General features: G+C 42.6%; 1 protein-coding gene across 3 annotated transcripts in view; it reads left to right on the top strand.

The window, feature by feature from the left end:
• The window catches only part of RHBDF2 (rhomboid 5 homolog 2), a 190,617-nt gene that overhangs the window by 70,055 nt on the left and 93,486 nt on the right, over positions 1 to 27,076 (top strand). Inside the window, exon 3 of one of the 3 annotated variants that reach the window (XM_077459301.1) lies at positions 19,804 to 19,915. The exons of the other annotated variants lie outside the window; for them this stretch is intronic. The gene's annotated coding sequence lies outside the window, so the exon portion shown is untranslated. The remainder of the gene's footprint in view (positions 1 to 19,803; positions 19,916 to 27,076) is intronic. 3 annotated transcript variants of the gene reach the window in all.

The following is a 27,076-nucleotide window of genomic DNA, read 5'->3' on the forward strand; positions in this document are numbered from 1 at the left end:
CTATAGACTATGCAAAATGAGGTTATGAAGTAGTTTCCTGAAATGCTTGTTGGAGTTCTAGGCGGATCCTGGTGTGTGCCATCTCACGAAGATCAAATACCCTAAGCTGGAGCCCATAGGCTTTCCCTTCCACCGTTTTTTTTCTGCTTTTGTGTTATTCGCAGTAGTCTGAATTCGCTAAATGAATGACTTCCATTCAGTACACTGACAAAGACTTTTCAAGCTACAAGAATGTAATTTAATCCTGCTAACATTGTGATTTAAAAGCAGTTCCAAGTTGAAAACATATGTGAGCCGTACATTACTATTCAGTTGTCCTATGAAGTAAATTTGCAAGAGTAGCCTTTTATTACATTACAGGGTATGCAGCCCCTATTGATTGTATTTCTACACAGAGGTGCTTCCTTCACTGGGACTGGGCAGTCTAGGTTTACCTGTGTTCAGAAAGATGGGAACACACTTGGGCTTTTTCTATACCCCACCTTGCATGTATGGCCACCTTCAGATGCCAAATAAACTTGGAACTATAGTAATGATTAAAGTAGCTCTAAAACCTAAATGAATGACACTTTTTTTTTTTTTTTTTCCCAAAGAACTTTAGAGAATTGCTATGTTTATCCTTAAAATACTGTTTTCACATGGGTGTGTGTGTGTGTGTGTGTTTTTTATTTTATTTTTTTTAATCTATTTTGAAATCTGTGCGCTTGATCTCCAGCGATCTCCAGCCTCTTTCTGCAACTTGTTATTTACATGCACTCCTTTCAGCAACAGCTACACGTCCTTGCTCTAGTCTAGACTGACTTCCCAATAGAAACAGTGCTCCATACCTGTGCAATGTTGGCATGTCCACTTGCAGTCTCTGCAGAGGTGCATATGACAACATAGTAGCACAATCTGGAGACAGTTGCCTTATTTCAAGCATTCATTTCGCTCCAACAAAATACATAAATTCACATCAGTCCCCTGTCCTTGAGGAGCTTACAATCTAAGGTCCTTTTCTCACATGCATACATAAACACATGCACATATTGGGGCTAATTTAGACAGCAGCCTGTTAAACTTCCAGCATTACTTTTGGGATATGGGAGAAAACACTAGCTAGTGTGGAAACCCACACTAGCACAGGAACAAGCAAACTCCATACTGACAAGGTCAGTATTCTGAGACCCCCATTACATAGACAAGGCTTTCTGGCAGCTTTCCTTGAGGCACATGAAAGCTCCAGATTATAAAAAATCCAAAGCAATTTTTGTAACCTGTTAAAACTTGCATTAAATTTTAGCAGTGTGATTTAGATCTACTTTAAGGGATCCGTCACATTTTTTGTGTGTTTTTTTTTTTTTTTTTTTGGCTGTTGCTGTGCTCAAAAACGTATTGGCAGTATGGGCTGCCAACAAACTGCAACAGCCTACTACATTTTGCGGACCGCCCACTGTAGATTTACTGTGGCAGGGTGGCCGCTCTGTGCCAGATCACGTACCTAGTACCGAGTCTGGGATGTGCACACAGCAGGAGCCTAGCCCAGGGTACCCACCGATGACACAGGCAGAACGACAATCTATGTAAACAAGGCAGAATGTCATTCGGTCAGAAGGGAAGATATTGATCCTGTGTTGCTGCAAAGCAGGAACACAAATCTTTACCAATCCCCTAGTCAACGCACCTCCCCCACAGTGCGTAAGCACAAGCTGGGCACATAGCTAACCCTTTAGTCACCTCTGATGTTGACCCTTACCCAGGCTACATCATTAGTACTGTGAAGCATATTTTTTAGCACTGATCACTGTATAAGTGTCACTGGTTTCTACAAAGTATCAGTTGTCTGCCTGCTTACCACAATATCACATTTCCACTATAATCCGCTGAACGCTGCCATTACTGGTAAAAAATAAAATAATAAACAAAACTATGTAGCAGAATACATATTGGGCTAAATTGATGAAGAAAGTTTTGCTTTTTTATTTGTGCAATTGTCAGTTAAAGTAACGCAGTGCTGTATCGCAAAAAAAATGGCCTGGTCACAGTTAAAGGTTAGTGCCAGAGTTTACTTCTACAATGAAACATATCCTTTTTTTTTTTTTTTTTCCTCCACCCAAATGCCCAAAAAGGGGGTTGGGGGGTGTAAAACTTTTCCCAGAATTCAGCTTTACACTATATATTGGAAAAAATTACAAACTGTTTTATTCTATTTTATTTCTATATACTGGGCACAGTAGAGTCACATGTCTGTGTCTCTCGCTGTATGTGTGTGTGTATACACACACAAAGTGAGTACACCCCTCATATATTTGTAAATATTTTATTCTATCTTTTCATGTGACAACACTGAAGAAATGACACTTTGCTACAATGTAAAGTAGTGAGTGTACAGCTTGCATAACAGTGTAAATGTGCTGTCCCCTCAAAATAACTCAACATGGCCATCAGTGTCTAAACCGCTGGCAACAAAAGTGAGTACACCCACCCCTAAGTGAAAATGTCCAAATTGGGCCCAAAGTGTCAATATTTTATGTGGCCACCATTATTTTACAGCACTGCCCTTAACCCTCTTGGGCATGGAGTTCACCAGAGCTTCACAGGTTGCCACTGGAGTCCTCTTCCACTCCTCCATGAAGACATCACGGAGCTGGTGGATGTTGGAGACCTTGTGCTCCTCCACCTTCTGTTTTGAGGATGCCCCACAGATGCTCAATAGGGTTTAGGTCTGGAGACATGCTTGGCCAGTCCACCACCCTTACCCTCAGCTTCTTTAACAAGGTAGTGGTCATCTTGGTGGTGTGTTTGTTGGAATACTGCCCTGCCACCCAGTCTCCGAAGGAAGGGGATCGTGCTCTGTTTCAGTACAACACAGTGCATGTTGGCATTCATGGTTCCTTCAATGAACTGTAGCTCCCCAGTGCTGGCAGCACTCATGCAGCCCCAGACCATGACGCTCCAACCACCATGCTTGACTGTAGGCAAGACACACTTGTCTTTGTACTCCTCACCTGGTTGCTGCCACACACTTGACACCTTCTAAAACCAAATAAGTTTTATCTTGGTCTCGTCATACCACAGGATATGGTTCCAGTAATCCATGTCCTTAGTCTGCTTGTCTTCAGCAAACTGTTTGCGGGCTTTCTTGTGCATCATCATCATTAGGAGAGGCTTCCTTCTGGGATGACAGCCATGCAGACCAATTTGATGCAGTGTGCGAGGTATGGTCTGAACACTGACAGGATGATCCCCACCCCTTCAACCTCTGCAGCAAAGCTGGCAGCACTCATACATCTATTTCCCAAAGACAACCTCTGGATATGACGCTGAGCACGTGCACTCAACTTCTTTGGTGGACCATGGTAAGACCTGTTCTGAGTGGAACCTGTCCTGTTAAACCGCTGTATGGTCTTGGCCACTGTGCTGCAGCTTAGTTTCAGGGTCTGGGCAATCATTATTATTATTATTATTATTCTAGCCTAGGCCATTTTTATGTAGAGCAACAGTTCTTTTTTACAGACCCTCAGAGTTCTTTGCCATGAGGTGCCATGTTGAACTCCCAGTGACCAGTATGAGAGAGTGAGAGCGATAACACCAAATTTAACACACCTGCTTCCCATTCACACCTGAGACCTTGTAACACTAACGAGTCACATGGCACCGGGGAGGGGAAATGGCTTATTGGGCCCAATTTGGACATTTTCACTTAGGGGTGTAATCACTTATGTTGCCAGCGGTTTAGAAATTAATGACTGTGTTGAGTTATTTTGAGGGGATAGCAAAGTGTCATTTCTTCAGTATCGTCACATGAAAAGATGGAAGAAAATATTTACAAAAATGGGGTGTACTCACTTTTGTGAAGTATGTATGTCTCTCTCGCTATATCTATATCTATATATTATATATATTCTCCTGTAGTACTATAAAAAAATTTTCAAGATGATCTTCAGGGGGGAAAAATTCCCTTGAAGTGGGGCTCTCCTCTTCACTCCAAGCATTAAGATACCCCCTAACAAGGACTTTAACTTGCCATATACCCTGCTTCTGCATGCTATCTCCAAATTGTAAGATGGGGTTCCACAGGCACTGCGACATCATCAAATATAATGCAAGGCAAATAGCCGAGGAATGACCCACAGGTCAGTGTGTCAAGGAAACCATTTGAGTGCCGACGACTTGGGGAACAAGGGATTAGATGAGTGAAAGTCCTTCTTAAGCCTCATACACATGATTGGACTTTGTACAAACGTTACCGTGGATTTTTGTACGAAGGGCGTCGGCCGTGAACTTGTATTGCATACACACAGCAGGACTTTTTCAGCCAACTTTCACCAAATCACGTGGTTTTTCTGCTCTTTACCCCCACCTTTGGTCAACTTCTGTATTGTTGCTGTCTGATCTTTTGCATTGGTTCTGAGCATGCGTGTTTGTACTCTGTACAAAAGTCCTATGGTTTTCTATACACGCGATCAGACTTTGCTCCATCAGACTTTTGTTGCCCTAAAGTTTGTCTGTTCGCACAGCCAACAAAAGTCAGATGAAAACCGAAAAAGTTTGTCTAATGGAGCGTATACACGGTCGGACGTTGCCTTAATACAACTAATTTGCATGTTTGTTGTCAAAAAGTCTGATCGTGTGCATGGGCCTTTACAGATACCCTAGGCATAAATGGCCCTTTTAATGTTTTCAGTGCCTGGGGGGTTCCCCAGGCACTGCAAACATTAAAGTTTGCCCCACTTTTTAAAATTTCAGCTTTAAACCTTTTAACATCTGTGGCTGAGAATGATCTTTAACACATGGCTGTACACATACTGTATACCCAGTGGGGGATATGACCAGTTCTGATCTATACCCCCTGCCTTCCTAGACCAAGTGTATTTTGTTGCAGCCCCTACCACAGTCCACAAGCTACTAGTATTTGTATTTCAAGGATCAGATGTTATACATACACAAGGCAAATTACAGCACTACTTTTGCTATCTATGCTGACTCTGAGCCAGCTGTAAGTTCATAGTACAGCCGCGGCCAAAAGTTTTGAGAATGACTAATATTAATTTTCATAAAGTCTGCTGCTTCAGTGTTTTTAGATCTTTCTGTCAGATGTTACTATGGTATACAGAAGTATAATTAACCAGCATTTCATAAGTGTCAAAGGCTTTTATTGACAGTTACATTGTTTATGCAGAGTCAATATTTGCAGTGTCGACTCTTCTTTTTTTAAGACCTCTGCAATTTGCCTGGCATGCTATCCATTTGTAGGCCACATCCTGACTGTTCACAGCCCGTTCTTGCATAATCAGTGCTTGGAGTTTGTCAGAATTTTATTTATTTTTTTTGGTTCAGCTGCCTGGACCCAAAATTTCAATGTTTTGTTCCCCAAGCCACTTATCACTTTTGCCTTATGACAAGGTGCTCCATCATGCGGGAAAAGGCATTGTTTGTTGCCAAACTGTTCTTGGATGGTTGGGAGTAGTTGCTCTAGGAAGATGGTTTTTGTACCATCTCTTTTTTTGAGTAAAAGGAAATAGATTACAAGAACAATAGAAACATTACATTCATAGAAACCTGAGCAGATCTTATCAAAAAAGATAGGTAAGTAAGAACAAGTAAGACATTAAGAACAATAATGGGTTGCAATGATAACAATAACAATGGGTAACGCTTCAGCAGTTCGGGCCGGAGGATGTAACCAATTATGTAAATGGACCGTATGATGTCTAGGTTGTATGTGTTGCTTCCCATACCACTCTTGCATTGAGAGGTTGAAAGGGAGGCAAGAGGTGTGTTGTGGTTATGTGTTATTGGGTTTAGGTCTGCGTACGTGTGTGTGTGTGTGTGTGTGTGTGTGTGTGTGTGTGTATGTATGTGTTCGTATTGGGAGGGACGAGTATGTTTTATTTTTATGATGAGGTATTTGTATAGTGTCAGCATGACAGGTTGCTTTTACGGGTTTAGTGTTAACGTCAAGTAGAGTATGATTTTGTTTCATGATTTGCAGGTAGTCTTTGGAGGATCGAAAATGGGTCCAGCAAGCCCATAAAGTAGTGAATTTATGCAGGGAATTCCAAGGAATTGAGATGAGTTTCTCCATTTCTGCAATTTTAGTATTTTTTTAACAATCTGAAATTGAGGGAACTCTGGGTGCACCCCATAGTGCGGGTATGCACATTTTAGCTGCGTTTACTAGCATCATGGCCAATAACTTGTAGTATCGTGTCATTTAATTCATGGTGATTGAGTAAGAACTGTGCAGGTGTAAATTCCAGAGTATGTGGTGTGTTTGTTTTTTGTTTTTTGTTCATGTAGTGGTTTCCAATAGGCATGAATAGTTGGGCAGTTCCACCATATGTGTAAGATCTCTGGGTGCATTAAATTTGTGTAGAATAGAGGGGGTGCGGTACCATCGTGAAATAATTTTATAATTGTTCTCTTGGATAGAGAAATTTATGGAGCCCTTGTCTACCTTTCGGTATATATTTTTTGCCAGGCGGTGTTTGTCAGTTTTGTATTTAAATCTTTAGACCAAGCCTTGCAGGCTGTTCCCTCAGCCTGGGTATTGTCCTAGAACATATTGTAATAAGTGCTAAACTAAAAACACACTTATACATTTCCCATTGGGTGGAGTGGGTTGTCGGGGGTATTATTGATTTAGAAGAAGTCCTTTATGGTGTGTGTGTGTGTGTGTGTGTGTGTGTGTGGTGTGCGTGCGTGTGTGTGTGTGTGATGGGTCTGTAGGTAGTGATGCATCCAATTTCCAAGTTGTCGAAAAATGCAAGCGATCCGGGAATAAGGTTGCGGTGATAGTGACGGTCCGATGGAAGCCTGGGTGCGATCTTTGCTTCAGATACGAAAGGGAGGTCTTTTTGTGTGAAAAGAAGGTAATCTATTCTGGGGTAACGTTGTGCGGTGGAGAATAAAAGGTATAGTCTTAAAGCCCCATACACACGATCAGAAATTCAGCCAGCAAAGGTCGGATGTGAGCTTTTGGTCAGAAATTCTGACCATGTGTATGCTCCATCAGACTTTTGCTGGCAGAATTCCAGCCAGCAAAAGATTGAGAGCAGGTTCTCTATTTTTCGGTCGGAAAAAGTTCTGTACAAATTCTAATGCGCATTATTCCTACACATGCTCGGAAACAATTTGGCGCATGCTCGGAAGCATTGAACTTAATTTTCTCGGCTCGTCGTAGTGTTGTACGTCACCGTGTTCTTGACAGTCGAAAGTTCAGAGAACTTTTGTGTGACCGTGTGTATGCAAGCCAAGCTTGAGTGGAATTCCGTTGGGAAAAAACATCCGTTTTTTCCGACGGAAAATACGCTTGTGTGTACGGGGCATTACTCCAGGATGTAGGGTACGCCAAGAGTCATGGAAGCAGTGTTGGTCATCTTACTTTAAAAAAGTAATTAGTTAAGTTACAAATTACTTCTCCCAAAAAGTAATTGCGTTAGTAACTCAATTACTACATTGGAAAAGTATAATAATAATCAAATAACTGTGACTTTTTTTTAAAATATTCTATAATACAATTATGTTCTATAACATCTTTAATATCAAAGATGTTTATATTAACTGATTGAAGAATAAACACTATATACAGTATTTTAGAACATTTGGTTTTTATTTGAACCCAAATGTTGAGGGGGGGGGGGGGGGTGGCAGCTGTGGTGGTGTCCTTAGGGGGGGGGGACTTTGTGGTGTATTTGGGGGGGTGGCACCGGTGGTGGTGCCATCCTCTCCCACCACCCCTGCCTCTTACTGATCCCATCCCCCACCACCACTGATCTCATCCCTACCCTATCCCCCCCCCCCCCATCACCTGTGTTGTAGAAGTGATGGTGGGTGGGTAGGGATGGGATCAGTAAGAAGCAGAGGTGGTGGAGGACTTGGGATGGATCAATTGCACTGCAATTCGAATCATCAGTCACTTACTTGAATGTCTCGGGGATGCTTTTCCTCATGGGGAGAGAGAGAGACCCTCCCCTTCACTCAATTGGTGTCAGCTGACTTCATTTTTCAGTGTCCGCCCCGCCTCCCTACATTCTCTCTCTGGATAGGCGGGGCGAGATGGGGCGGTCTAGACAGTCCTGAGTCTCAGCCTCTTCTTAGCTCAGCGGGCAAAATCCCCCTCCCACGACGGAACGAATGGCCAGGCAGCGCGGCCACTGCGGGGCCTCTCAGCCGGTAGATGTAATTGAGGTAACGCCGCCCAAGTAATGTGAACTGAGTTAACATGAGGGGGAAGAGTAATCAGTTAGATTGCGTTACGTAACTCCGTTTATTTTAACTCAGTTACTTCACTGCATGTAAGAGTAAATCCTGTATCTGAGTTTTTAGGTTAGGAGTGGGCGTCTTTGAGTGTTGTATGGTTATAGTTTTTAGTACTAGAAGGTGTGAAAGTCCCATTCTGTTTAGAGATTGGAACTGATTATGTGGAGGGGGGGGGGGGGGGGTGGGTAGGTTGAGAGATGTGGCTTCTAATTGCAAGAGAGTAGGCGTCAGGTTAGGAAGGTGTTCCGACAGCTAGGAAAGACGCGCTAACCTGCCTTTATAAGAGAGGGAGAGTCGGATTGGGTCAGCACATATCTACGGACTGTGCTGTTGTAGGGTATGGTAGGACTGGATAAGATGACTTCAGTTAGTGTATGGTGACGGTGAGTTTGGGTGCCATTAAGCATCGTTACTCGCTTGGTCTCTGAGCAGAAGTGTAGAGGTAGATGCATATACGGGGGTATTTGTTTGGTGAATGAGGTGGAGAGATATCAGACGTTTGTGGTGGGTCTCATTTTACTAGTTGGGAGGAAGTTCTGCTGGTGTGTGTGTGTTTGATATATTTTAGCATCGCAGTATCCAACCTTCATGTGGTAGTGTAGAAAGTAGAGCATATTTACGTATAAGAGAAAGTCAGTAATGTACTGCATGGTGTTGTCAAGCTTTAGGTAATGTCTTATTGTAGGGGGCTGCGCAATAACACTTATATTACTGATATATTGAGTGGTTACCTATCCAGTTCTCGACCTGTGAAAGACGTATGGGCTTACAAGACATATTCTACTGTGAGGTGTGCACAAGTCAATAGAGCAATAGAGATTTGCTTCAGTAATTGGTTTGTTTAGGGTAGAACATCTATCCAACAGAGAATGATGCCAAGTAATGCCTTATCATGCCATGCTAGATAGGTGTGGTGTTTCAACCAGTGAGCATCTCGGGTATGATTAGACTGTGATCGTCTAGATACAGGTACAGTTTGTTGAACCAAAACTTAAACTTAATTGTAATATAGACTGTAAGTTTCAAGATGTTTCCTATCCTCCTCTTTGGGCATATTTTAAATTGTCAATTTGTTATGTGCTGCAAGTTTGTTTGCAGGTATCTGAGCTGTGTGAGCAGCTAATGGGGTGGGGAGATATCATATTTGTGGGTTGGAGAGAGGATAGGCTACATTGCTTGTTAAAGGGCATGCAAACAAATATCATACATGTATATTAAACTGTAACATAATAAGCTAGGCTGTCTTGCCCTAAATATTTTAAGGTGTCTCAAGCAAGCACCTCGAGGTTATGTTAAGCTAGCGTTAGTAAGCGTATACCTGTTTGGGGGAGATATTTGACAAGGATTCAGGCAGTCAGTGATGCGAATTTAGTACAGCAACTACAGGGCATGATCCTTGCGTTACAATATGGGTGGTATAAGTGTCTGTCTCCTGTAGAACTAGGAGAGATCCCTTCTGGTCGTGCTGGGTTATGAAAGAGGGTTTTTTGAACGGAGTTTCAGTAATAGGATGGTCGGTTTGTGAACATCCATGTGTGGAGAGAAATGTAGCCAAGTAGTGATAAGGGCCAGATAAGTGGCAACAGGTTTACTCTCTGGTGAAACTCAGATGCAGGTTGAAGTGTTCTTGTCTCTATTGGAGTGTAATGGTTGTAATAGAGCTGGTGAGTGATTAATCTTTTCTGGCTTTTCTGTGCCTTGGGGAAGCTGGCACACTACCTTCTCATGGCAAACAACGGTTGGCAGCTGGTGGTGAGGAGTGCAGTGAAAGTCGGCATCTTCTGTTTGTGGATGGGTTATCTCGGTGATGAACATCCATTGGTTCCTCTTGTTGCTGGGCTGAGAAGTGTAGGTCACGATTGTATGTTGATGGTGGGGATGCCAAGGGTTTTGCAAAATGAATGACCGTCATCAGGGTGATGCATATATGCAATTCTTCCGCCAGAGCCTGCTTGTGGACGAAAGGGAAATTTCCCTCTAAAAGGGATATTTGTCTCTCGGGGTGTCTAAGAATGAGCGAAGCGATTTGCGTTTTTGCAGCGTGATTTGTGAGAGATCATGGTAGGGTTTGATCTCTGTGCCACAGTATAGGACGCTCCCCCACAGTAGGGCTTGTTGCATGATTTCTTCTTTTAAGTTTGAAGTTAACCTGGCATCCTACGACATCTCTCTCGGTGTAGGCGTTCCATTTCCATTGGTATGTTGGGTCATTTTAAAAGTGGTTGTGATGGCTTGTTGGAGGTGATCAGAATCAACTGTTTCAGGTAGCCCCCTAATTCTGATACTATGGCGGCGACCTCTATTGTCTGGGTCCTTCAAATTTCTGTGTAGTTCCTGGAGCTACATGGAGTGTGTGTGTGGGTGTATGTACAGGGAGCACTGTCATAGATATGGCTGCTTCATGGCGATCTGTGATTTTCCTCCAGCCTCCCTGCCACAGCCCGCGTGTCTAATCTGAGGTCTGAAATAGCTGCAGACAGTGTTTTTGATGTCTGCAGCCAACGCTCTGAGATCCTCTAGGCCAGGGATCCTCAAACTATGGCCCTCCAGCTGTTGCAAAACTACACATCCCATGAGGCATTGTAAAACTCTGACATTCATAGACATCACTAGGCATGATGGGAATTGTAGTTCCTGAACAACTGGAGGGCCATAGTTTGAAGACCCATGCTCTAGGCTGAGAGATTTGGCGGCAGGAGTAGGGGATTCTGTGATGTGTGAGCCGGTCTGCCTCATGGTACTGCAGCTCACCTCTCTGTCGGTGCCTGAAGCCTGTGTGGAGGAGGACGCCTCCCGCGAACGGAGCTGAAAAATCCCCGGGATGTTTCTTGTAAGCTGCATACTGGTATCCTGTGAAGAGCGGAAACGGGTGGCAGATGGCTCCCAGTCATATTTCCCCATGTTGGCTCCCTTTTTAGCCAATGGAAGGAACATGAAGTAACCGAGCAGGAGGATTAGGCTGCCATCTTCCTTGTCCAGGCCACGCCCCACCATCTTTTTTTCATGGCTGTGTTCGTAGGCAAAATTGTGAGGGAGCCCACTCCCTTGGCTGAGGAGCAACCCCACACATGTATGGTCTCCGGATGCTTTAATGTTGGCATGACACAGGACTGATGGTAGCACTCGCCTTTTCTTCTCCGGAGAAGGTTTTTTCTGTATGTCCCCAACAATCAGAAAGGGGATTTATCAGAGACTGTAACTTCTGCAGAATATCAGTCTTTCCCCAATGTTTTCCCATTGAGAGAAGTGGCTTCTTTGCTGCCCTTCTTGACACCAGGCCATCCTCCAAAAGTCTTCGCCTCACTGTGCGTGCAGATGCACATTGAGTTTTCGCCTCACTGTGCGTGCAGGTTCTGGCACTTGCTGGCCTTCCTTGGGCACCCTGTAGCCTTCTGCACAAATACAATGGAATTTTCTTTCTTTCTTTTTTTATGGGATTAAGTTCATTTTCTTGGCAAAGAGGGACATTGCAATTCATCTGATCACTCTTTATAACATTATGGAGTATATGCAAATTGCCATCATAAAAACTGAGGCAGCAGACTTTGTGAAAATTAATATTTGTGTCAGTCTCAAAACTTTTGGCCACGGCTGTACAGTATTTCACCAATGACAGGTACAGCAATACAGGGACAGCAATAGTGAGGACCTGACCAGAAATAAATGGCAGACAGGTCAGCAGTTTGGAACAGTTTATTGTAGATGGAAATGTGTTACTGATAGTCAGAAGCATCATATGTGGGTGGATGTGTGCTGCCTTGTTGCCCTAGGGCCTAGGCCATGGTCTATATTGGCTGTGCAGAAATCTAGCACTGATGAGGTGTTGGAAGTGGTGACTTTTGTGGCTGTGAATCTTTAGTGTTTGATATCATTACTCCTTAGATGGTTATGCATTGATTGCAAAGTATTGGTTTTAGCGCATTCATATGAAGCCAGTACACTGTTACAAGCTTATTTTTTTACAGTAAAGACACTGTTATTTTAATCATTCAAATAAGCCTATATTGTACAGTGTCCTATGTGCGCTTTAATTTATGTCTAGTGGATTTTGTGTTTCTCCATCCCTGCTGATTGCATCATAGGTTACCCCTGAGAGGTAGGTGTACATCATCTGCAGGGACGCAAATAGGGCAAGGTTACCATACCAGTGCATCTTCTTGCCTTTATTTAAAGTGAGTTGCTGTATACTCTGGGTGATCCGTGGAGCTGATTTTAAAAGCTTAGCAAAAGAATAGTCTAGCCAGTCGCCCGCTACAATTGAAAAATGACAGCTGGAATCGAGTTACTTGCTATAAGCAGGGCACATATTTCCACTTGTCTGTTACATAGTTGGTGAGGTTGAAAGACACAAGTCCAACCTATGTGTGTGATTATATGTCAGTATTACATTGTATATCCCCTGTTATGTGGTGGTCAATCAGGTGCCTGTTTTTATAGTTTTTTTTTTTTTTTTTTATAATTTTTTTTTTTTATCGATGCTCCCCACTGTAACTACCGCCTGTGGAAGAGAATTCCACATCCTTACTGCTCTTACAGTAAATAACCCTCTACGCAGTTTAACGTTAAACATGCCTGCTTCTCTTCTAATTTTAGTGAATGGCTGTGTCTTTTTAAATTCCCTTTCGCAGAAAAGTTTTATCCCTATTCTGGGGTCACCAGTACGGCATTTGTACATTGAAATCATATCCCCTCCAGACTCTCCAGTTCCAGCACATCCTTCCTGAGGACTGGTGTCCAGACTAGGTGCGGTGTCTTTATTGATTGGTCCTTATATGTGAGACTTTTTTTTTTTTTTTTTTTTTTTTTTTTACATTTATTATTTCATTTACATATTTATTTCCAAGCTTTATTTTTCTCCTGTATGATCAAAATGTTTTCAGTTCATGGATCAGGCGACATGTACAACTTTTTATTATTGATTTGTGCTGTATTTTTATTTTGTAAAAATCGGTGCACCAAACAATCGCACGTTTTATGATTCTACCATCTGGCTGCTAAGCGACGTGTCTGAGGGGAGAAGAGAATAAATCTAAGAGATAAAATAATGCTTCAAAATGGAAATGGCAATTTGTGATTACATTTTGGATTTGAAATGGCCAACTTCATTTTTTTAATTTTTTTTTATTTAAAAATAAATAAATAAATAAAAAAAATGAAAAAAACATTTGGGACAGTTGAGCGACTCTGTTGTGTGCAGACAAATACATCCGTCCCTAACTGGACGGATTTGTGTATACATAAGGGACGGCTCCACTGTGTATATGTATGTGTGTGTGTGTGTGTGTATGTGTGTATGTGTGTATATATATATATATATATATATATATATATGTATGTGTGTGTGTGTGTGTGTGTGTGTGTATATATATATATAATATATAATACATTTTTTTTTTTTTTTGTACAAGCCGAATGACTGCAGCTGTTTGGGTTCATGTGTGATCCCAGTTAGAGGAATCCACTGCTGGAATACAGTGTATTTGAAGCAGACCTCAGTTTACCTGATTGCATGATGCTGAAGCAGTGCTGGAAAGAAGGTTAGTATTGCAACCAGTTTTTTTGTTTTTTTTCTCCCTGGAGTTTTCATATTGTGGCTAACCTGCAATGTGAGTTTATACAGCACCTAGAGCACTGCTGCTCTGCTTATGGTTACATTTAGATTTATTTTTCTTTCTAGTGAGCTCAGCTATTCTTTGACTGTCAGGTTTACTGCCACCTAGAGGAGAAATATTGACAATAACACAAAAATCCAGTGGCCAGCAAAGGATAACATGGCCCATGACCATTTGTGTCTCAGTTTTGTGCTAGTGACCTCTGGAGTGTGGACTTTTTGTCTTCAGCTCTGCTGTTATCTGAAAGATTTTTCTACTCTCAACAGTTGCTAGTGCATTCATATCAGATACCATATATGAAATCCTGGACTTCCTTTCAGTTGGCTAGGAAGTGATGGTAGATGCATGCCAAATATTAAATGTCTCCCACCCACCTTTTTTCACATGAGCCAGGACTTTATGATGCACTGTGAATTTACTGTGGGCTCATGCACCAACCCCTTCATTGTGCAGCAGCCGACCTTTCTTTTTTTCACTGTTACTTTTTTGTTACATTCCTACCAATGCTGTGGGGAGGGATTCTCTACCTTTAAAGCAGAACTAAAGTTGAAAAAACAATTGCAAGCAGGCAGGCTCTTTGTTGCAGGAGAAACATGCAATTGGGTTGATTTCCTAAAACTGGCGAGGGCAAAACATGGTGCAGCTGTGTATGGCAGCCAATCGGCTTCTAATTTCAGCTTGTTCAATTAAGCTTTGAAAAAAACCTGGAAGCTGATTGGTTTCTATGCAGAGCTGCACCAGATTTTGCACTCTCCAGTTTAGTAAATCAATGCCAATGTCTCTTCTGCAATAAAATACATCTACCTGCCTGTTCGCAGTCCTCTGTAGAATGTACACTAAGCTGGGTAGCTCAATTTACATTCCGCCACAGTAGCTATGTGCTAGGATAACTTAACTTCACGCCTGCACATGTCCTTGAGTGACATCACTACGGCACTACCAAACAAGATAGCCAAAGACTGGCACACGGTAGAAGCCAGTGTCCAGCCATAGTTTTCGTTTAGGACAGGTCCTAGGCCTGTATTTGCTTATCTATGGTGTCCAGGCATCCCTAAATGGCGAACTACAGTCTGGACTTGTAAAAAGTCACTTTCCCATCTAGTAGGTGCTGATTGTTAATATGAAGTTACCTCCAGCAGCTCCCGCTCCCACCCTCTATCCAGCGCTGCTGTGTATCCCCCTCTATGTGCCTGATTAAGGCAAGTAGAGGAGAATCTGCAGAGGCTGTGATGCGAAGGAGGGGAAGTAGCTGCAAAGCACTTTGTAATGTGAAGGGGGTCAGAGGTGCGGCTGGCTGTGTAATGTTAAGGGGTGCCAGAGGTATGTGATGTGCAGGGGGCTGTGTAATGTAAAGGGGTGCCAGGGGCTTTGTAATGTAAAGGGGCTGCCAGAGGTGCAGGGGGCTTTGATGTGAAGGGGGGGCCCCAGGGGTTTCGGGGCTGTGTAATGTGAAGGGGGGGGCAAAGGACACCTCTGTCTGGAGGTGCTGGGAAGAGGGGGGCAGAGGGTACCGTTGCGAAGTGGAGTTCAGAACACCAATTATGGAAAGCAAACTGATGTGAAGGAGGATTTTGCTATCTGGGGGAACAGAGGAAACTGATGTAAAGAATGTGATTGTAAATTAAATATGCTATTCGCATCTCCGCTGGCATAACATTTTACTGATTTAGACCTCCGTGAATTTTAATTCCGTACCCCTGGTGTAGTCTATAGTGGTCTTGAGTAGTTTAAGACCTGCCTGTACTGTCTAGCAAGGGTGCAAGACTGGCTGAATCGAATTTCAAAACCTTTAAATTGTTAAATCGTTCGTATCTCTATAAATATCATATGTCCTATATATCATTTACGAATAACATAATCTTAAAATACATATCAGTATTTGATCAACATCTTTATTTCTTCCCTTTTTTTAAATTCTATTCTGGTCAAGATACAGTTAAATATATTTAATTTCTTCTTATAATTGTTACATAAATTGCCTGTTGGTCCTGTCGGAAATTGTTTGTGCTATGATTGGGAGGGAAATCCTGAAAACATGACCTGTTGGGGCGCTTTGAGGACTGGAGTTGAGGAACACTGGCCTAGACATACATTTTTTAATTGGAACTATAGCCAGATGGGGAAGTGGTTTGAACCCATGTGTTCATTGTGAAGTGATGGCAAATCACTATAGTGGGAATGCAGAATGAGTAAGACCGCATTCATACTGAGCAGTTAGCCCTGGTGCATGGGGCTCTGGCATTTCACTGCGAGCAGAGGGAACAGGTGTATTGTCCAGCCCTACTGCCAGGGTCTGCATTCTGGGCATTAGTCTCTTGGTGCATACTGCTGACTGCACCGCCCAGCCCTGTCCAACTACAGCAGCTGACTGTCTCTCATAGTTTGACAGGCTGCCTGGTTCATCTACGCCAGGAGTCTCAAACTGGTGGCCCTCCAGCTGTTGTAAAACTACAAGTCCCATGAGGCATTGCAAGGCTGAAAGTTAAGAGCAAGGCTCCCAAAGGCAGAGGCATGATGGGACTTGTAGTTTCGCAACAACTGGAGGGCCGCCAGTTTGAGACCCCTGATCTACGCCCTCCTCCAGCACCTGAAAGCCAGAGCCCAATGCACTGAGGATAAGGTCCAGTGTGCTGGGGTCTAATGGGGATTTGCTAGATCCTATATTACTAATCTTATCCCCTATTATAAAGATTTCCCCCTTTCTTCCTGCGTGGTGTCGTGAACTGGCCAGAGTTGTACTTCAACAAAACTTCTGATCTAGAAAATGATGGTGTTAAAGTTCCCCTGCCTGTCAGATTAGTCCTATAATAGGCTATGCATTATTAAAGGACTAATTGGCATGCATCACCATTGGCTTCTTATTTCTCTCAAGAACTCCAGCAGTGAACTCTGTATGCAAGGGATTCTCAACCCCTTCCTCACCCACAGGTGTACTGCTGTTCCCCTGGCATTCTTCAAAATATAAAATGCATGGAAAATTCTGCAACCAGGACAAGACCCTCATAATGGCAAATGGGAGTTCACAGAGTTGTCCCATAGCCACTTGTTTATCTTGGCTGTGTGCTTAGGGTCGTTGTACTGTTGGAAGATGAACCTTCGCCCCAGTCTGAGGTGTAGAGCACTCTGGAGCAGGTTTTCATCAAGGATGTCTCTGTACATTGCTGAATTCATCTTTCCATCAATCCTGACTGACTAGTATCTCAGTTCCTGCTCCTGAAAAAACATCCCCACAGCATGATGCTCCCACCGCCATGCTTCATTGAAGGGATGGTATTGGCCAGTTGATGAGTGGTACCAGGTGTCCTCCAGACGTGATGCTTGCAATTCAGGCCAAATAGTTCAATCTTTCATCAGACCGGAGAATTTTGTTTCTCATGGTCTGAGAGGCCTTCAGGTGCCTTTTGGCAAACTCCAGGTGGGCTGTCATGTGCTTTTTACTGAGTAGTTGGGGGGGGGATTATTTTACTGCGTAGTGTCTTCCCTCTGGCCACTCTACCATACAGGCCTGATCGGTGGAGTGCTGCAGAGATGGTTGTTCTTCTGAAAGGTTCTCTTCTCTCCAGAGAGAAACGCTGGAGCTCTGTCCGAGTGACCATCGGGTTCTTGGTCATCTCCCTGACTAAGGCCCTTCTTCCCCAATCTGTTTGGCTGGGCGGCCCGCTCTAGGAAAAAAAACAGAATATATATATATATATATATATATATATATATATATATATATATATATATATATATATATATATATATATATATATATATATATATATATATATATATATATATATACGAAAGATTCGCCCTGGGACTTTAAATGAAATGGGTACCGTTTCCGCCAGTAAACATAACAGTAGTAAATGTAGTATATGGTTTATTCAAGTACAATTGTTTACATGCATAGATAACACCAACAGTTGCCAATTAAAAAAGATACATAAACAAACAAGGAATTTTGGCACATAAATGTGATGGTAGTCTAGTAGTCATTGTACACGGGCATCATACTACCCAACTAGTTTCATGAGTTGCAGCTCGCTCTTCAGGGATGGATGTGTGTAACAATGTACCTAGGATGAAAAAAATATATATGTTGGGCAATATAGCACCGTAATTAGTTATAAAGGCACAGGGTAGGAGGGGTTGTGGGTCCCTTTACTCACCACTGAGCTTTACCATGGCTCTAGGTGTGCAACCTTAAGATGGTGGCAGCAGGGAGCTGAGGGGGCAGTGTCAGATGGGACCCCACCAGGGGCCAAACGGAGAGCAGGCATGGCATAGATGTGGTGATGTAATCCTAGAGACCTCGTTAGTCCATAAAAAGTATAGGCTGTGAACATAAGTAGGTTTGTCAGGCATCTAAAGTAGTAAAGTAGAATCAATAAGTATTGGCATAAAGATATGTGTGCATGAATGAAAGGCCTGGACCAAAGGTGGTAGGGACATGAAGATGGTTAGAAACGTAGGATAGCAGAGGGATACTAACAGGTGACAAAATAGGCAAGAAAAGAGGGGAAAGAGGTGAACTGCGATAGTGTGTGTGTGTGTGTGTGTGTGTGTGGTGATGTATCCCTAGAAACCTTGTTAGTCCATAAAGAGTATAAGCTATAAACATAAGTATGTTTATCAGGCGTCTAGAGTAGTAAAGTAGAATCAATGAGTATTGGCATAAAGATATGTGTATCTAAGTAAAGGCCTGGATCAAGGATGGTAGGGACATGGAGATGGTGGAACACATAGGATAGGGATACTAGCAGGTGACAAGTTGAGAAAGAGAGGAAAAGGAGGTGGACTTGTGTGGAAGTATCTGTGATATCCAAAAAATTTATAAAAATAAGTGCTCAAAAAATGTGTAAAATATGCAAGTGTGCCTAAATATAGCAAGCATCAATAGGGTAAATATAGTAAGTACCTGAGTATGGTGGATATCCTAAGTATAAAAGTAATGAGACACAGCAGGCAATCGCCACAGCTGTGTGTGTCCTTAGTGAAGAGTGAAATGAAATCCAAGCCATGCCTGACCTCCAGTTTAATCCCCGGAAGAGCCCCAGGAGGCTCTGCCCCCAACATGTGTGGATGGCTGACATGTGAGCACAGGGGGCGCCCACTGTCATAGGGAGGCACACAAATACGAACGTAGCCCCATGCCATCAGATGATATAGTGCTTGCAGCTGCGCCGACGTCCGCAAAATCGCAAACGCCGCGCTTCTGTCGCCTGAACATGGTGCTTATGTGTTGGTGTCCCCATCCGCCCAAAAGCAGATGGGGACAGCAGGAGACACAGAAAAACCTCCTTTATATACACATTGCAGCTCCAAATGCGAGACAGAAATCGCTAGCGCCAACCAAGGAATCGCACAAGCAGCCAGGGTATACAACAATACTGGACTAAAAATTGTGTTGGAGGATGAGTAGCCTAGTATAGTGTCAAAGTGTAACGATTGTTTATACATATAAATACTGGCGGGGGTGATAACAGACCAGGTTTGGGCTAATGGGTGTCTTCCACCTGGATTCAATATAAAGAAAAGGAAAAGGTCTGGTGTCCCCAGTGACGCACTTCCATCCCTGTAACATATAAAAACGAAGGATTCGCCTTGGGACTTTAAATGAAGTGGGTACCGTTTCCGCCAGTAAACATAACAGTAGTAAATATAGTATATAGTTTATTCAAGTACAATGATTTACATGCATAGAGAACACCAACAGTTGCCAATTAAAAAAAGATACATAAACAAGGAATATTGGTACATAAATGTGGTAGTAGTCATAGTACACAGGCATCATACTACTAAACTAGTTTTGCGAGATCCAGCTCGCTCTTCAGGGGTGGATGTGTCCGCTCTAGGAAGAGTCCTTGTGGTTCAAAACGTATTACATTTACGGATGATGGCGGCCATTGTGTTCATTGGAACCTTCAATGCTGCAGAAATGTTTTGTATCCTTCCCCAGATCGGTGCCTCAATACAATCCTGTCTTAGAGGTCTACAGACAATTCCTTTGACATCATGGCTTGGTTTGTGCTCTGACATGCACTGTTAACTGTGGGACCTTGTATAGACAGGTGAGTGCCTTTCCTAATCATGTCCAATCAACTGAATTTAATTTAAGGATGATCAGTGGAAACAGGGTGCTCCTGAGCTCAATTTTGAGTGTCACGGCAAAGGCTGTGAATACCTAAGGCCCCTTTCACACTGGGGCGGTGCGGGCGTCAGTGGTAAAGCGCCACTATTTTTAGCGGCGCTTTACCGTCGTTTTAGCGGCAGTCTGCGGTATAGCCGTGCTGTCCCATTGATTTCAATGGGTAGGAGCGGTGAATACACCGCTCCTTTCACCGCTACAAAGATGCGGCTAGCAGGACTTTTTTCACAGTCCTGCTAGCGCACAGATTGAAAGGGGCTGGTTTTTACAGGCGCTATTTTTAGCGTTGTAGCGCCTGAAAACTGCCCCAGTGTGAAAGAGGCCCAAGTGTCTTTGCAATTTATAAAAAAAAAAAAAGATTTCAAATAAACTTCTTTCACGTTGTCATTATGGGTTATCATTTGTAGAATTTTGAGGAAAATAATGAATTTAATTCATTTTGAAAAAAGGCTGTAACAAAATGTGGAAAAAGTGAAGTGCTGTGAATACTCTCCAGATGCACCGTGCACAGTCATGACCAAAAACCCCTGCATTTGTCTGATAATGCACCACTTCGCCCAGAAAATTGTTGAAATTACAAATGTTTAGGCATTCTAATTTCTTTTGTTTGTATTGATATGACACAAAAAAGTGGAGAAACAAAAAGCCAACTCTGACACATTCTACACACAACTCCAAAAATGGACTAGACCAAATTATTGGCACCTTCTCAAAAGTGTAAGAAATAATTGCATTCCAAGTTTGATGCTCCTGTAATTTTGTAATTGATCTCACCTGTGTTAATTAACCGCTTGCCAACCAGCCGCTGCAGTTTTAGTGTGGCACAATGGCACAGCTAGGCGAAACGACATTACCTTACATTGCTTTACCTTGCCACTAGGGGAGCCCACGCAGCATGCACCCAGAGCCGATGCGAGTGCCCAGTGATCACTGGTGACAGAGCGAGAACCGGTGTAACCACACACAGATCCTGTTTTTTTCAGGGGAGTAGAGACAGATCGTGTGTTCATACTATGTATGAACACCGATCTTTTGATCTCTCCTCCTAGACAGTCCCATCACCCCTACAGTTAGCACACACCTAGGGATCACAGTTAAGCCCTTGATCGCTCCCCTGCCAGTGACATTTATACAGTAATCGGTGCATTTTTATAGCATTTATCGCTGTATAATTGTCAATGGTCCCAAAAATGCGTCAATTGTCCAATCTTTTCTCCAGTGTGAAAGGGGTCTTAAAGTGCCTCTGATTAACCCCAAATAAAGTTCAGCTGTTCTAGTAGCATCCTACAACAAAAGCCATGGTCTGCAGGTTCTCCTTGTTAAATGGTATCAGTCAGAAGGATACAAAAGAATTTCCAAGGCACTAGATATACCATGGAACACAGTGAAGACAGTCGTCAGGTGGAAAAAAAAATATGGCACAACAGTGACATGACCAAGAACTGGATGTCCCTCCAAAATAGATGAAAAGACTATAAGAAAATCGGTCAGGGAGGCTGCCAAGAGGCCACGGCAACATAAAAGGAGCTGCAGGAATATTTGTCAAGTACTGGCTGTGTGGTACATGTGACGTATTCTTCATATGTCTGGGCTATGAGGTAGAGTGGCAAGATGGAAACCTCTTCTTACAAAGAAAAACATCCAAGCCTGGCTAAATTTTGCAAAAACACATCTGAAGTCTCCTAAAAGCATGTGGGAAAATGTGTTTTATGGTCTGATGAAAGCAAGGTTGAACTTTTTGGCTCAAAAACAATGAACATTACTAAAAGAACACCATACCCACAGTGAAGCATGGTGGTGCCAGCATCATGTTTTGGGGCTGTTTTTCTTCAGCTGAAACAGGGGCCTTAGTCAAGGTAGAGGGAATTATGAACCGTTCCAAATACCGGTCAATATTGGCACAAAATCTTCAAGCTTCTGCTAGAAAGCTGAACATGAAGAGGAACTTTATCTTTCAGCATGACAACACAAAGCATACATCCAAATCAACAAAGGAATGGCTTCACCAGAAGAAGATTCAAGTTTTGAAATGACCCAGACCTGAATCCGGTTGAAAACCTTTGGAGTGATCTGAAGAGGTCTGTGCATAGGAGATGCCCTCGCAATCTGACAGGTTTGGAGTTTTTGCAAAGAAGAGTTGGCAAATATTGCCAAGTCAAGATGTGCCATGCTGATAGATTCATACCCAAAAAGACTGAGTTCTGTAATAAAATCAAAAGTATTAGTTTTAAGTGTGTGCGCACTTATGCAACCATATTTTAATTTTTTATTTTTACTTCCCTCCATCTAAAAAGACTTCTGTTTTGCCACGTACACGCGGCCGGAATTTCCGATGGAAACAGTCCGATGGGAGCTTTTCATCGGCATTTCCGACGGTCTTTAGATTGAGAGCCTGTTCTTGATTAATTTAAAATCAGATTTTTTGATCGTGTGTATGCAATTCTGACACACAAAATTCTGACGCATGCTCGGAAGCATTAAACTTCACTTTTTATAGTGCCGTTGAACGTGTTGTATGTCGCGGTGTTATTGACCGTCGGAATTTGTTGTGACCGTGTGTAGGCAAAACAGTTTGAGCGAAATTCTGTCGGAATTCCGATGGTAAAAATCGTCGGAGCTTTTTCCGATGAGAATTCGGATCGTGTTTACGTGGCATTTGTTGTTCAATTGAGTTGTAAAGGTTCTCCTCACTTGCATTTATCCAACCGTAAATGTTGGTTCACACCAGACCAATTGGGCAATGTTGACCCGCGCACTCCCAATGCAAGACCAGGCAAAAATCCTTTTCTTGTGCATGGCTTGTTCCCACCAGTGATCTGCAGTAATGTTATCATTTTATCATAGCCTTTTATTGTGCTGCAAAACAATCCACCATGGCATGCGTCATGTTAAAGTAAAGTGAATGAATGAAAGGGTCCTCTCTGGAAAAAGGCTGAGATACCATCTTCTGGTGGTTGAAGCCATTCGCAAAGGGACATTGGTTTCAAGGTAGTAGTAGCTTTGCAGTTTGGAAGGCGTTGAGCAGGGCCGTCTTTAATATTGATTGGACCCTGGGCAAAACTTTTCTTGGGCACCAACGCCCCCCTCCCCCCCCCCCCCCCCATGCAGTTTTGCTCTCCACCTGCTCCGAGACATACAATAAATAGCAGCTAGACTCAAAATTAGTTTACTGAATCAGATCAGACACTATTGCGATTAGTTGCCAGAGGTTACAGTGTATCATTATCGCTCACTGCCTGGTTGCTAGAGGTTACAGCACACATTACGGCTCACTGATTAGTTGCTAGGGGTTACAGTACATGAGTTCTGCTTGTTGATTTGTTAACAGAGATAACTGGATATGACCTCAGGGGTGCCTGATATACCTATCAATGCCGCCGAATGCCCCTATTTACATATGAATGGCGCAGCTATTTACATATGAATGTGTGTAATTCACATGTAAACACAGGTCTGCAGCTGAGTCATCTTTACACAATAGGGCAGAGCTGGGCAGCATTAGTAGCAGCACTTCACACTGAGATATTGGGACACAGCACAGGACTAAAACCTCAAGGGATGAGTAAATTTAAACCAGGATAGTTGGCAAGTATGAGGCAGCTGCTTTGGGCCCCACAACAATGACATGGCCCAGGGCAGCTGCCCATTTTGTTGAGGAGCAGAGTGTGCAATATGGAACAGATTGAAATTAACTGACTAAATCTGCGTTTTGTTCACTGGCTATTCGATAAAATGTAGAAATTTTAAGAGCAACAACCGGAGTGTGGATCATTTCTTCTACATTACTCTACTCAGCCAGTGACTGTGGATCGAGCACCTGGGAGCTCTATCTATGCGGTGTATGGGTAGTAGCACTGACTTTTCTGTTTTATAGAGTGAAATTGTGTCTAGAATGTATGCATCAATAGGAGATCTTAATGTGATATCTGTTCCTTTATGATTTCTCCTACAGATATCTCAATTATTTATGTTCTCTGGTAGGTCACAGACTCACAGGTGCTTTTTAAAGGTTTATTGATTGGAAGTTGTGATCTTTGTATACACATGTCTGTTAGAGCCTTGTACCAGGCTCTCCCTATGAAACGCAGGGATGTGTTAATTAGCAACTTGGCTTCTTGTAGCAGTCATTGCCTAACGATTCTAGTAACCGAGGTGACCGCTGAAGTGTGTCATAAAAGTACAAATATAACCGCTGCGGAACAAATGACAGCAAACCTTTCAGTATGACAATCCCAAGTGGATTGTAATGTAGTCCACTCACAGGAGCTCCGAATCAACTAATGGCCTAAATTTAATTTTAGGTTTTATGACTGAACTGGAGAGAGAGTTGGATCTACAAATACAGATGTGGACCTTTTACATATTTAAGCAGTATAAAACCCCAAAAACAAAAATGTTATATATTGCCACTTTCCCGTCCTTACATGTGGTGGCTGCATTAGTCTCCTTTTTTTTTTTTTTTTTTTCCCACCCCCCTTTATTTTCTCCTGGTGCTTCAGCCAGTAACATTGTTGCTTCAGTCTGATCTTAAGGTGTCTCCACTCTGGATGGGGAGCAACAGAGATACCTTTGCAACAAGCAGCATTAAAGCAGTCACAAAAACATTTTCCTTTTGGGATAAAAGTTTTACATAAATTAAGCTGACCATTAATGTAAGCACCCCTGCCAGTGTTATTTATTATTATTATTTTTTTGCTTTTTTTATTATTCCTGTAAACTGATACTTTTTTGCTGGACAGCTTTGTTTAAGGAAGTTCAAAAGTAAGACTTGCTGGCTCAACATCAGCATGCAAAAAACAGAAAGAAACCACAAAAATAATGTAGCCACCACATCTAAATGTGTAAACTGTGATATAATAATTTTTGTTTTGGAGTTTAATGCCGCATTAAAGTGGTTCTAAGGGTATATTAAAGTGATTGTAAAGTCACTTTCCCCCCCTATAAAATAACAAACATGTTATACTTATCTGCTCTTTTGCAGTGGATTTGCACAGAGCAGCCCAGATCCTCCTCTTCCCAGGTCCATAGTTTTATGTTTGTGTTTTTTTTTTTTGTTTGTTTTTTGTTTTTTTAACAACTTCCCTTCTCCGTGGTAATGGTTTTGCAGAGTGCAGCCTGGATCCGACTCATCTCAGGTCCCCCCGCTGGCGCTCTTGGATCCACTCTGCCATGTCCCCCAACGCTTGCTGTGGGGGGCACCTGAGCAGGTGCACTCCCGGGCCACTGCTCTGCGTGTCCATTCAGACACACGTTGCCCCTTCTCACTACTTATTGGCTTGACTGGCAGCGGCTCCTGCTGCTTTCTCAGCCAATGAGAAGGGAGAGTCCCCGGAGAGCTGAGAATTTCGTGCACATTGCTGGATCACGATAGGGTTTGGGTAAGTACTCGGGGGGGTGCTGCACACAGCTCAAAACCTTGAGCCTTAAGAACCAATTTTGAGGTGTTTTTGTTTGTTTATTTTTCTTTGTTTCGCTTTTTTTTTGTTTTTTTTTACAGTGCTATACATTAAGGTAACATAACCTTCCAATATCCGCTCCTCTTAACCTTCTACCCCACTTTCCCGAATACTTACCTGGCTCCTCTTTCACTCCAGAGCTATGCTCGAGAGCACCATCACTGTTCTCAGGCACAGAGGCAGCTGCAGGACCCATTGGCTCTTGCTGCATTCAGTCAAATCCTATGAGGAGGGATTGGGGGACGGGGTTGAGACACTCTGTGTGCGACTATGGAAACACACAGCCCAGCTCTGGAGCAAGTGCTCGCTATGTGGGCAGAAACAAGAGTAGGAGCAAACCATGCCAGTGGGAGACACCAGAAGAGGAGGTTTCACTCTGTGCCAAACTAGCACAGTGCAGGTAAGTATAACATGTTCATTTACTTATTTTTTATTTTTTTTTAAATGGCTGAGCCTTTGCAACTACTTTAAATCTGCTGCCTCTGGGGAAAATTCCTCTCCAGGTCATTTATATACGTTGAAAGAATTGCAGCAAACTTTCTAACTGTTTATTCTCATTCATTTCTGTTGAATCTGATACAATAACTTCCTATTTCCGGAGTGATGTGTAGGAGGGTCTGTTTTAGTGATCTAATCAGTCCCAGAGTAATAAGAGAAGCACGTCTGGGAACAGCAGTGAGTCAATTACATGAGCAGGAAATGCAATCCCCGTTAGAGTACCCCCAATAATGTTATGGTTGGCATGGTTACAGAGAAACATCTTTATTTATTTTTTTGGGCGCGTTTTAGCAAATATTAGTTGGCCGCTGATTCAAATGTAAAGTCAATTTTTATTCATGTACACTGCTGCTGGTAGGGGGACGTTTAGGAGCAGTTGGGCATTTTTTTTTCAACTGACCCGGAACTCTCCTCTGTTATCTTTTTGGTACATGTACACAGGGTCGTTTCTAGTCATTTCTAGACTGTTGCATTTAGAAGCATTTTTTTTAAAAACAAAAAAATTTGTTTCAGGACGGATGCTCGGAGGAATCTGTAACGCCAAATCCCTGTAACGCCATGTAAACGCGGTAACTTGCTTTTAGCTGTATTTCGTTTACAGGCATTTTTAATGGAGATACATTTTTGACTATTTAAGAAAAAAAGGATTCTAAAGGCAAACTCAACATGTAAACGTGGAAAAATTGACATTTTTAAATGTTGGCAACTATCTGTCATTGCATTGTTGCAACCCTACTTTACATATTGAACCGGATCAGAAACTTTTAATCCTGTTTGATTTCAGTGTATGAAGTTTGTGCTATTTCCATCTGCTCTTCAGCAGATAATCTTTTGCTGAAGATATTGCTTACAACTCAATTATTTTATTTTGTTATGCTAGAGAATAAGCCCTTTTGTGCATCTCTTACGTGGGTTTCAAATTATAAAATGTGCTCTAACCATGACAGCAGGTGGCAGTACAAGCCCACAAAAGCTGACAAATCTGTTGCCATTCCAGAAAAACAACAAAGTACAGTATCATATGGAGCGCATGGAATGATGTCTCACATATTTAACAACAATTCATATGTACATGTCTTTCTCCCAGTGTTATCTCACAGGCGTATAAGGAGGCCTTCATGTACATGGCA

Source organism: Lithobates pipiens, unplaced genomic scaffold, assembly GCF_037356315.1.
Source record: "Lithobates pipiens isolate NorthernLeopardFrog02 unplaced genomic scaffold, aLitPip1_a1.2 Scaffold_28, whole genome shotgun sequence".
Taxonomy (NCBI): Eukaryota; Metazoa; Chordata; class Amphibia; order Anura; family Ranidae; genus Lithobates; species Lithobates pipiens.